Genomic DNA, 12095 nt, shown 5'->3' with positions numbered 1-12095 from the left:
TTTCTTAAATGTATGTTTTGAAGAACTTGCAAGTGAAGTCATCTGGGCCTGGAATGTTTTGGCTGGGAAAGGCATCTGGGAATCTTGATGTTTACTTTCTCTTTGTATTTTTTTTCCTTAGGATGTTTGCAGTGGTCCAGAAGAAGATTTCCTGTGAGATCTTTTCCAATCACTTCAAGGACAATAAGGTGGAGATAGCAAATGCAATAACAAAGTCATTTCCTTTTCTTGAAAGCCTCAGAGACAATTCCTTTATCACTGAAAAAATGTATACTGTAAGTGAAGTTTATTACATCACCCACTGTAGTCCGGCCCCCATATTAATTTATATTTGGCATCCTGGATTCAAAGTTTAGTATATTGCTAACTGCCTGAAAGGCCTTTTATACCGTTTGTGGGAAGACCCTTTTCTGTTGGTTAATTATTGTATAAGATAGAAGGTAATGGGGTAAACAGATGTCATTAAAGAGACGTCTATTTCTTTTTCTTTTCTTTTCTTTTTGTTTTGTTTTGTTTTTGTTTTTGTTTAGAGACAGCGTCTCACTCGGTGGCCCAGGATGGAGTAAAGTGGCACAATTATGGTTCACTGCAGCCTAGATCTCCTGGGCACAAGCAAACCTCTCACCTCAGCCTCCTGGGTAGCTGGGAAATTACAGGTGCATGCCACCACACCTGGCTAATTTTTTTTTTTTTTTTGGTAGAGATGGGGTCTTGCTCTGTTACTCAGGCTGGTCTCAAACTCCTAGCCTCAAGTGAACCTCCTACTTCAGCCTCCCAAAGTGTTGAGATTACAGGTGTGAGCCACCTTGCCTGGACAAGACACTCTATTTCTAACTGAAGTCCTGTTCTTTTTTTTTTTTTAGACGGAGTCTTGTTCTGTCACCCAGGCCGGAGTGCAGTGACACAATCTCAGCTCACTGCAATCTCTGCCTCCAGGGTTCAAGCAATTCTCCTGTCTCAGTCTCCCAAGTAGCTGGGACTACAGGCGCCCACCACCATGACTGGTTAATTTTTGTATTTTTAGTGGAGACAGGATTTCACCGTATTAATCAGGCCAGTCTTGAACTCCCGACCTCAGGTGATCCACCCGCCTTGGCCTCCCAAAGTGCTGGGATTACAGGTGTAAGCCACTGTGCCTGGCCACTCTGTTCTTTTGTAGCAAGTATTGGAGTGGGAGTGGACGGTAATGGTGACATGGCTGGAGTGAAACTGAAACTGATATGCTCTGCAAATATGTAGTGATTTATACAATATACAAGAATAAAACAAAATTAAGATAGCTAAGATGATGGAAGCAGTATTTCTTTGTAATGTCTATTTATGTCAGATGAAATCTCCAGAGAATTGTGCCATTATAATTGTTATCAAACAAATTTCTGCCTTGCTGTTGTCTTGTCTAAAGTGTTTAAATTTTGTTGGATAGTTCTGGAGCCTTGGAAGCCAGGTGTTTTGAACAGTGCCCTGGAGGTACAGAGAAGGAAGCCATGTCTTCAGTGTGTGATTGTACTCTTCCTGTAGTGTTCTTTATGGCAAGGGAAGAATCATCTCCCTATCTCTGGGAGCCTGTTCAGGACTTCTCATACCATAGGGGGAAGGTGGGGAGTGTGGGGGCAGTGACTGCTGTGCAGTCAACAAAATCACCGTAAGATTTATTCCCAAGGCATCCTGGGCAGGATGAGCGCTCAAAAGACAAGAAGAAGGGTTGACTTGTTTTTCTAATGCAGTGGATCAAATATTTAAGAAGTTCTAGAATATTGCATGAAAAATAGTAGCCTACACTGAGAACAATGGAAGTATTCTATGGAATTACATTGTCAATCTTTGTTTAACTTTAAAGCTATTATTTTGTATATTTTACCATTGAATTTTTAAACAGTATTCTCAAGAAGCCTGTATAAACTTGATTCCTCTACAGAGAGTTGTGTACCAGGTTCTCTGCCACCTGGAGAAGGTGTTTGATTGTTCAGTTCTGTCAGTCCTGTTCAGCAGGATTAACCTGAAGGAGTATCCTGATTTAATTGAGATTCATAAAAGCTTCAAAAAGGGTAATCAATTATCTCCCCTGTCTTTTGGGGTCTAGGTCTGCTTTTCATTCTTTCATTTGGTCAGTTGTTCATTTAGCAAGTATTCATGAAATGCTTACATGCGGCTGGGGGCGGTGGCTCACGACTGTAATCCCAGCAATTTGGGAGGCCGAGGCGGGCGGATCACCTGAGGTCAGGAGTTTGAGACCAGCCTGACTAATATGGAAAAACCCCATCTCTACTAAAAATACAAAATTAGCCGGGCATGGTGGCGCATGCCTGTAATCCCAGCTACTCGGGAGGCTGAGGCAGGAGAATCGCTTGAACCTGGGAGGCGGAGTTTGCGGTGAGCTGAGATTGCGCCATTGCACTCCAGCCTGGGCAACAAAGAGTGAGACTCCTTTAAAAAAAATAATAATAATAAAGAAATGCTTACATGTCCCAGGCCCTGTGCTAGGCGGTGTGAATATAACTAACCTGTGCCCTGGCCTCCCTTCGTTGGCAGTCTCTGAGGACCTTGGTCCAGGCATCTCAGGACATTTTCCAGTGCTGCAATATTTGCTCCCTGCTTGTAGCCTTCAGAGAGTCCTCCCTTTGTTCCTTGGGTCTGGGCCACCCCTGGGGAAGTCTGTCTAGTTCCTCCACCATGTCCTCTCTCTTTGGGAGCCTCTCATCTTTCCAGACCCAATTTAGCCAAAACTCTGCTGTTTTCGCATCTCTCTAGGATCTTAGCTCTTCTCCTCAGGAAACCCCTTTGTTTCTTCTGTAAGATTTGCACAGTTCACAGAGACATTCCGCTTATGGAATTTGTATTGAGATAAGCTTTCACGCCTCTCTGATCATCTTGTTGGATGATTAATTATGGTTTACAATTTTTCTACTGCTCCATCATCCTTAAAACCTGAGAGGCTCATCACCTATAGGATTTCAGTGGTTTTGTGTTGTGTTATTTTCTTTCTTGGCTGCCTCAGAGGAAGAAAGAAGCAACACCAAGTCACAAACCACTGAGATTCAGAGTGACTGAAGGGCTAGGCATTTCCCACTGAATTATAAGAACACACGGGTGCTTCATTCATGTGGTCATGAGATGGAGTTCCTGGTCACTTGCTTGCAGACCCTAATTAATTTTTTCTTTGTTCAGTTCTCCCCTTTTCCCAGAAAAGGGATGGAAAAGAGACAACAAAAATGCCCAGCTTTCAATCAAGCTGTAAACAAGGTAATAATATCTGGATAAAAACTTTGTTTTCTGGTCTACTAAGAAGAAAAGGAGACAGGGAACCGAGGTCTGAGGGAAGACTGCACTGCTGGGGATGGTGGCAGAGCTGGTTGAGAGGATCACTTTGTGTTGATTCCAAAGTGACCTAACTCCAGCTGGAATCCAAGAGCACTCTCAAGAGGTGGCAAAAACAGACTTTCCCCCCAATAACCCGGAGGGTAGAATGAGGATCTGAGTGTGAATTACTAGTTTACAGGAGACCTTCAGTGAGAAGCCGTGAAGGGCTAAGAAGGACACGCCTATGGCCAACAACGTCAAAGAAGATACGCTTGGTGATGCCAGAAGAAGGGGCCGATTTAAACGTGGGCATGTTGTTCGGCAGCAGGAATATTCAAAGAGAAATGTAGTCATACAGAAAGACACAAAGAGGAAGTGATGCATGTGCTGAGAAGAGGATGAGGGTATTTTGAGAGAGAGAGAGGAAGAAGGAGGGGAAATGAAAGACAGTAAAGGACAACAATGAAAATAACTGTGTTACGAACAGCTCCCTGTGATCGAATGCCTGCTCCATGGCAGCTGTGGGTTTAGTGCTCATGGCTGCCTTTGGAGATTAGTATTATTTATGTGCCCATTTTGCACATTAGGAAACTGAAACCCAGAGGGACAATGTGTGGGGTTGCCTAGGTCAAATGAGAAAAGATGAACCCAGAGCCTTTGTTGTTGGTTTTTTTTTGGGAGGGAAGGAGGTAAAATTCAGATGTTAACCATTTTAAAGTGTGGAATTCAGTGACATTTAGTATATTCACAATGTTGTACAACCATCACCTGTCTCTAGTTACAAAATGGTTTAATCATCCCAAATGGAAACCCTATGCCCATTAACCAATCATCTAATTTCCCTCTGCCCGTAATCCCTGACAATCAGTAATCTACTTTCTGCCTCTACAGATTTGCCTATTCTGGACAGTTCATGAAAATGGAATCACACAATATGTGGCCTTCTGTGTCTGGGCTTCCTTCACTTACTAAGATGTTTCCAGGTTTTTGCCATGTGGTAACATGAATTAGTATCTCAAGTCCTTTCGATGGCTGAATAATATTCCATCACACATCTCTACCACATTTCGTTTATTCATTCATCAGTTAATGATGGGTTGTTTCTATCTTTCCGCTATTGTGACAGAAGTTACTTTCTTCCTGTTATCCAGGGAATCTAATGGAAAAGCTAGAAACAGAAACATGAAACAAAAATGGGGAAATATATGCAGAATAAAAGATCCAGGGAAAAAAGAATACAAAGAGCTGAAAGAAGTGGAGGTGACCCAAACTCTGCGTCCTCATGGAAAGGCCAATGAGAAAGTATGAAGAGATATGGAGAGGGAGGGTGTGGTGTAAAAGGCGGTGGGCATGAGGCAACCAGGACTTCGTAGGAACTGAGCTAAGGGCCCTGGACAGGGTAGCTCTGGGGACAAAGGCAGGTTCACTCTGCCATCGCCAGTTACCAGAATGTCTCATGGAGGACACTCAGCAGGGTTGTCTGGCCAAGGCCCTCTCGGCCAAGGGTGCAGTGACCCAGTCCCCCACTCTCAGGGCTGGAGTCTGACTTCAAGAATCAGGTGGGGCTGGGTGCGGTGGCTCATGCCTGTAATCCCAGCACTTTGGGAGGCTGAGGTGGGCAGATTGCTTGAGGCCAGGAGTTCGAGACCAACCTGGCCGACATGGCGAAAACCCATCTCTACAAAAAAATAAATAAATAAAAATTAGCCATGCTTGATGGCACATGCCTGAAGTCCCAGCCACTTGGGAGGCTGAGGCATGAGAATTGCTTGAACCCAGGAGGTGGACATTGCAGTGAGCTGAGATTGCACCACTTCACTCCACCCTGGGTGACAGAGTGATATTCTGTCTCAAAAAAAAAAAAAAAAAAAAAGGATCAGGCAGCATCTGCCAGCTCCAGATGGTGAAAACTCTCTCTCTCTCTCTCTCTCTCTCTCTCTCTCTCTATATATATATATATATATATATTTTTTTTTTTTTTTTTTGGAGACAGAGTCCCGCTGCTGCCCAGGCTGGAGTGCAGTGGTGCAATCTTGGCTCACTGCAGGCTCCGCCCCCTGGGGTTCACACTATTCTCCTGCCTCAGCCTCCCGAGTAGCTGGGACTACTGGCGCCCACCACCTCGCCCGGCTAATTTTTTGTATTTTTAGTAGAGACGGGGTTTCACCGTGTTAGCCAGGATGGTCTCGAGCTCCTGACCTCGTGATCCGCCCACCTCGGCCTCCCAAAGTGCTGGGATTACAGGTGTGAGCCACTGCGCCCGGCCCCTCTATATATTTTTTAAAGACAGAGCCTCCCTCTGTTGCCCAGGCCGGAGTGCAGTAGCACAGTCATAACTCACTGCAGCCTTGAACTCCTGGCCTGAAGCGATCCTCTCATCTCAGCCTCCCAGTAGCTGAGACCACAGGCATGTACCAACCTGCCCAGCTAATTTTTAATTTTTTGTAGAGATAGGGTCTCACTATATTGCCCAGGCTGGTCTTGAACTCCTGGGCTCAAGCGATCCTCCTGCCTCAGCCTCCCAGTGTTGGGATTACAGGCGTGAGCCACTGCACCTGGCTGTGAAGACCCTTTTCAAAGCCTGACCTTGTTATGCTTAGATTCCTCATCTTCTGTTGGTCTGTTCCTCTTGATTGTGCTGTGGTCCTCTGCTGTTCTTGCGCCATTCTGGAACGTGCTGGGGGTAAGGGAAGAGATGGTTGCCTCTGTGTTTATGATTGCCCCGAATTTTTAGTGTTTGCATCTGCAGTGTCTCCAAATTCAGGATTTAAATAACAAGTCCTTATCCTCCAGGTTGCCTTGGAGGACTTCTTCATTTTATACCCCTTAAGCACACTTGCTACTGGTTCCTGCTGGTGCTGAGCCTGCTCGTTTTACCCATGTGTCTGCTTCACAGTTTTTCTGCCTGCATCTGCTTGAATCTGGCTGCTGCCTTGGTGCTTTGAGCTTACATCCAGTGAAGGCCTGTGCTGTGGTGGCTGGAGGGAAATGATGGGCATGTTCCTTCTGTGGGACAGGCTTTCTTCCCTGTTGGGTCCTTCACATAGGATCATGGCACCACTGTGCCTCCCATACAAACCCTCACCCATCATCCCCGGGGCAGGCAGCTAGGAGCTACCTTTCAGATGCCAGATGGACCTCTTCAAAAACCCTTCAGTACTTTTGTGCCATAACTAGCCTCTGTTTCTAGCTTCTCAGTCATCTTGTTTCTATTTTTCCTAATGTCCCTCATCCTTAGACCATAATGTCCATAACAAATTTTATTTCTTTGTTCAGTGTTTCATGATCACTTTTTCTGAAATGACATAGAAGAAATATAAGAGAACTCTCAGAGCTGTGGAAGGTCATTCTGATGTCATTGATAATTGGGACACATGATCAAAAAGGATATTTGATTAATTTATTAATGCATTTAAATAAAAACTTTAGGTTTTGATTTATGACATCACAGTGCCATATTTATGAAATCATAATGTCATCTAGGGGCCATTCATTCTGGAACCAGAACAGAAACCTCTGAGCCTGTCTGGGATGTGAAGTCAACATATATAGATCCAGAACATTCTATCCTTGGCCCAGGTGATGCTCTTGGAACACAGCAAGCAAACACATGCACCCAAGTAGGTAAGGCTGATGATGGCCAGGTGTTTGCGTGGGTGACTAGTGGTAGGAGTCTTTAGCACACACAGAAGGGGGAAGGAAGTGCTGTGTCAAATGATCAGTATCTAAGGGGAGACCCCAAGGAGTCCTGAATGACAGTAGAAGGATAGACCAGTGTCCACTGCAGGCAGACATTGACGTAATGGAAAAGTATGTCTTTTAGTTGCTGTGAGGAAGACAGAAAAAGACACAGAGAGACAGACAGAACAGGACTGGAGCCTGATATGTAGGTTGGAAGAGAGGTAGAAGAAGAGAGTTGGGAAGGGAAAATGGAGAATGAGGAATGCGTTTTCCTGCAGCATTGCTGGAAAGGAGAGAGACAGATGCACCGGGAGACAAGAGAGAAGCTGGCTAAGTCCATGATGCAGAAATGCCTTCCTAGGGCAGAAGCCTGGGGATTGGATCCTGGTGGAAGGCTGAGCAGGAGAGAGAGAGAGAACCAGGTCTGACAAGATGAGAAGAGGCGGAGCAGGGCTTGGCTGGATATCAGCAGGGGTCCTCGGAGAGTAGCATCACTTCCCCAGGAGCATTTCACTTCCGCTCCCAACCGCGGTGCTCAGTGTGGTCACATCTCAGTCCTTTTCCCGGCCACTGGATCTGGTCTCTCATTTTATGTTCTCTCTTCAGTGCCTAGGGAACTCGAGGCTCTCCAAGCAAAAAAGGAGAGAGGGTCAGAAGAGGTGCCCAGCAGACTGCCACATGGTAGACAAGGTACTGCAATTGAATCCCGCCCTTTAAGTGACCGATTACCTGATTAGCTCATGGTGTGGAGGGAGGAAGGGCTTCTCTTCCTCCCCTCCCTCCCCGACAGGAGCCCAGCCTCTGGTTGCTCTCATATTTGTGAGGGGAAACAAGCAGGATGAGGCATGTGATGTGCCCAGGCTGCAACACTGTGAGAGGCACTCACTGGCAGGACCCCGAGAGTACGCACCCTAAGTCTTCCAGGCAGGAGAGAAAGGAGAGGTGAACGCCTCCCTGGAGCATGGCACCCTGGGTGGAGAAGCTGAGGAGCACGAGTATAGAAAAGGTGGATGGATGATTGGGCCATGGAATAGCAAGTTTTAGGAGGGAGCCCAGTTCTACCTAAGTGGACATGATGTCTAAGCTTTCCCAGATTGGTGGAGGATTGACAAGGAAATAATGTTTGTCCTGTTTGCTAGAAGTTGCCACAAAGATCAGGCAAACAAGGTCTGTGACCATCAGATTTGCAAGGAAGAAAGGTCATTGTAGACAACCTTCAGAATGGGGAGGGGGAGGGAAAGGGACCCTGGGGGTAGAGTTAAAGCCAAAAAAGGAATGGAGGGACATGACTTTTGAGACAGGGAGAAGACACAGGAGGAAAATGCTTGGAAGGGGCAAGGCAGACAGAGGATCAAGGGAAGCCCCAGAAACACAGAGATGGGGGGAGGGGAGGAAGTGAGAGACACGGCAGAGGAGACATAAACTGAAAACTCGAATGAGGGGCAGTGAGAAAAATCATACGGAGAGGGGAACATGAGGTCAATGTAAATACCAGGAACAGAGAAAGTGGGGGAGAGGCACGAAGAAGCCTGGAAGTGAGAGTGAGTGTAAAGAGAAAATAAAAAATTGGTGGGGTCAGTGTGGCAGTGAGAGAGGAGACAGTCTTTCATGAAACCACATCCTCATCCTTTTCCCCTTCCTCCTCCTCTTCCAGAGTTCCCTTTTTGGTAAAGTGGCCATTACTGTCAAGTTTTCTCAAGCAAGAAATTCAGGAATCTTGCCAGGCACAGTGGCTCACACCTGTAATCCCAGCACTTTGGAAGGCTGAGGTGGGCAGATCACCTGAGGCTGGGAGTTCGAGACCAGCCTGACCAACATGGAGAAACCCTGTCTCTACTAAAAATACAAAAATTAGCCGGGCATGGTGGTGCATGCCGGTAATCCCAGCTACTCAGGAGGCTGAGGCAGGAGAATCGCTTGAACCTGGGAGGTGGAGGTTGTGGTGAGGGGAGATCGCACCATTGCACTCCAGCCTGGGCAACAAGAGCGAAACTGTGTCTCAAAAAAAAAAAAAAAGAAAAACTCAGGAATCTTCCTGAGTTCTTCCCTCCCTCAACCCCCATGCCCCATCAGCCATCAAGCCCGGTGCACTGTACCTGGTGGCATTTGCCACCTGATCATTTTTCTCTATCTCTAATGCTGTGATGCTAATCAGATCTCTGATAACTCCCCCATAAACTTCAGCTGCCATATCGTACCAAAGTTCAGGTATGTTTGTGCTGTCTTCCTACCTAACCTCCAATGACTGGCATGACACCTGGGTTTAAGCTGATCCTTTTACTAGACTTCCAAGGCTGGGCAGTGAGGACCCTTCCTATTTCTCCAGCCTCTATTCTCTCACTCCAAGAAGTCATGCTGGCTTCTTTTAGTTACTCAAATTACTTTGCCCATGCTCTGTCTTCTATCAGGTTCTGTTTTCTTGGCCTCTATCCTTCTCATCTTCTCCCTAATCTGGCTACTTCCTGCCCATGTGATATTTCTTCCCATAAGCCTCTTCCTGTCTCTTGGATGGGCCTGTCTGTTCCAGAGCACTTCTTGCTTGCTGTGAGATAAAACTGCCTTAGGATGCGCTTAGCATGTGCTCTCTCTGGACCACAGCTGCTTTTTCTCACCGTGTCCTTCGAACTTAGCATGACAGTGTCTGGCACATAATAAACAGCACACTTCATATTGTCAGGAAATGAAAGTCTTCATATTTCTGTGCTCTAAAAACTGGACATATATTTTGGCAAACATGACATCACTGATGTATTTGTATGGAAAGCTTCACAAAAATAGTTCTAAGAATTATATTTATTTATTTATTTTTGAGATGAAGTCTTGCTCTGCCATTCAGGCTGAAGGGCGAGTGCAGTGGTGCGATCTCAGCTCACTGCAACCTCTGCCTCGTGGGCTCAAGCAATTCTACTGCTTCAGTCTCCTGGGTAGCTGGGATTACAGGCACGCACCACCATGCCCGGCAAGTTTTGTATTTTTAGTAGAGACGGAGTTTCACCACGTTGGCCAGGCTGGTCTCAAACTCCCTACCTTGGGTGATCTGCCTGCCTTGGCCTCCCAAAGTGCTGGGATAACAGGTGTGAGCCACCACACCCAGCCTAAGAATTATATTTATATGTACATGTACATGTAATAAGCTACTTTTGTGGAAATAAGTATAAGAATTAAGAACTTAAGGTCTTTATTTATTTATTTATTTAAAAAAATTTTTTTTTGAGAGGGAGTCTCACTCTGTTGCCCAGGCTGGAGTGCAGTGGCGCGATCTCAGCTCACTGCAAGCTCCGTCTCCTGGGTTCACGCCGTTCTCCTGCCTCAGCCTCCCAAGTAGCTGGGACTACAGGCGCCCACAACCATGCCCGGCTAATTTGTTGTATTTTTAGTAGAGACGGAGTTTCACCGTGTTAGCCAGGATGGTCTTGATCTCCTGACATCGTGATCCGCCCACCTTGGCCTCCCAAAGTGCTGGGATTACAGGCGTGAGCCACCGCGCCCAGCCCTTAAGGTCTTTATTAATGATTAAGTTAATTAAGTGAAGACCACAAAATTTAGCCAAGACAATTATCAGTTAGTAAATAAGAAAGACAGGTAAAGGGAAAAGAGAAAAACAAAATAGACTTCAAGGTAAAAAGATAAACACAGAGAGAAAGACAGAAATGAAGAAACATATCTGGAGTGAGGCAGTATGAAAGAAGGTGAAATTTAGTGCTAGAGTGATCCTCTGAAGTCAAGTGTGTAGAGAGAGAGGAAGAGGGGTACTATAAGGCTTTTTTGAGGGAGAAAGATGAAAATTCTTCAAGGATCACTATTTGTTCTAGGGGCAAAGCTATCCAGATCCAAAAATTGGGTGCAACCTAGTTTTGTGCTCCCAGAAGACATCCAGATGGCAAGGAAGGCATGTAACCAAGCCCCTGAAATAATCAGTAAGGCTGGTGGAGGGTGTAATAATCGGTAAGGCTGATGCGGTGACACTGTGTGAGTCACAGCAGAAGTGACAGGCTGGCTGTGTGGTCAAAGTCCCACGTGGTGGCCCAGGGAGCCCAGATGAATGCTGGGAGATGTGGATTCTGGTGCTTAGTTCAGGGAGCTTCTGCACGACAGAGGAAAGTTGGTGGGGAAATGGAAAAGTACAGAGACACCTGGGAGAGGGAGAAGTGGCTCAGAGGAGACGTGGAGGGCAGGTATGTAATGCAAGAAAGCCAGGCGAGAGTGAGAGAGGTGCAAGGAGGCAAAAGAGGCAGAAACAGAAAACGCCAGAGAGAGGACATACAGAGATTGAGAAACAAAGAGGGAGAAGCTGCAAGAAAGAAGCAGGAGTGGAGAAATGGACAGAGACAATGGGAAGGGAAAGAAGAGAGAGGAGGTAAGTAAATGAAGAGCAAGACATGCAAAGCTGGCCACTATGGCCATTTGCCCCCAGCCTCAGGGTCTAGTTTCAGTGCCTGGAGCACCAGGACCCTGCGGGTCAGCATTCCGCAGGAGCACTGCAACTGTGCTGGGCAGGGACATTCCTACCTGCAAGTCACACAAGCTCCCGGGTCTTTTCTGGGGTCCCTAATTGTGCGTTTCCTGCAGTTTTGGCTCCTGGGTCCCACACTGAGACCCTAAAGGATTTTGTTCCTTTGTGCAGTGATCAGCAGTGAAGACTCTGATTCCTGTGAGGGCAAAGAGCCCCTGGAAGTCTCCAGCTCAGCATCAATGCCCAGGCCTGGTAAGAAGGGCAAGGACCATTTGTGCGGGGCACCAGGACCTCAGACGTCTGAGTTTAGAGTGTCTGCTTCCTAATGCGTTTCAACTGGAGTGCACTCCATAGCCATGATCCAGTTATCCCTGGTGCTCTTTTTGTGCTCTCACCTCACCTGGCACTTTGGGAAATGGGGGAGGCAACCTTCGTTGAATATATGTGCTCTGGTATTGACATTAGGTTAGAAAGAAGCTAGGATATTTCTGTTGCTTTTCCCTTTCACATTGATCTGGTTTGAATTTTTGTCCCCACCCAAATCTCATGTGGAATTGTAATCCCCAAGGTTGGAGGAGGGGCCTGTTGGGAGGTGATTGACTCATGGGGGTTGACTCCTCTCTTGCTGTTCTTATGATAGTGAGTGAGCTCTCATGAAATCTGG

The 12095-nt window shown here is 46.4% G+C and overlaps 1 long non-coding RNA gene across 1 annotated transcript; it reads left to right on the top strand.

Moving 5' to 3' along the window:
* The first annotated feature begins 1877 nt into the window (after positions 1–1877).
* LOC129058157 (uncharacterized) lies at positions 1878–6915 on the top strand. Its single transcript, XR_010136116.1, has 3 exons — positions 1878–2045; positions 3166–4599; positions 6781–6915. It is a non-coding gene; the product is annotated as an uncharacterized LOC129058157 (long non-coding RNA).
* Positions 6916–12095: the final 5180 nt, after the last annotated feature.

The sequence above is a fragment of the Pongo abelii genome, chromosome 11, assembly GCF_028885655.2.
Source record: "Pongo abelii isolate AG06213 chromosome 11, NHGRI_mPonAbe1-v2.0_pri, whole genome shotgun sequence".
Taxonomy (NCBI): domain Eukaryota; kingdom Metazoa; phylum Chordata; class Mammalia; order Primates; family Hominidae; genus Pongo; species Pongo abelii.
This window is presented reverse-complemented; position numbering and strand designations above follow the sequence as displayed.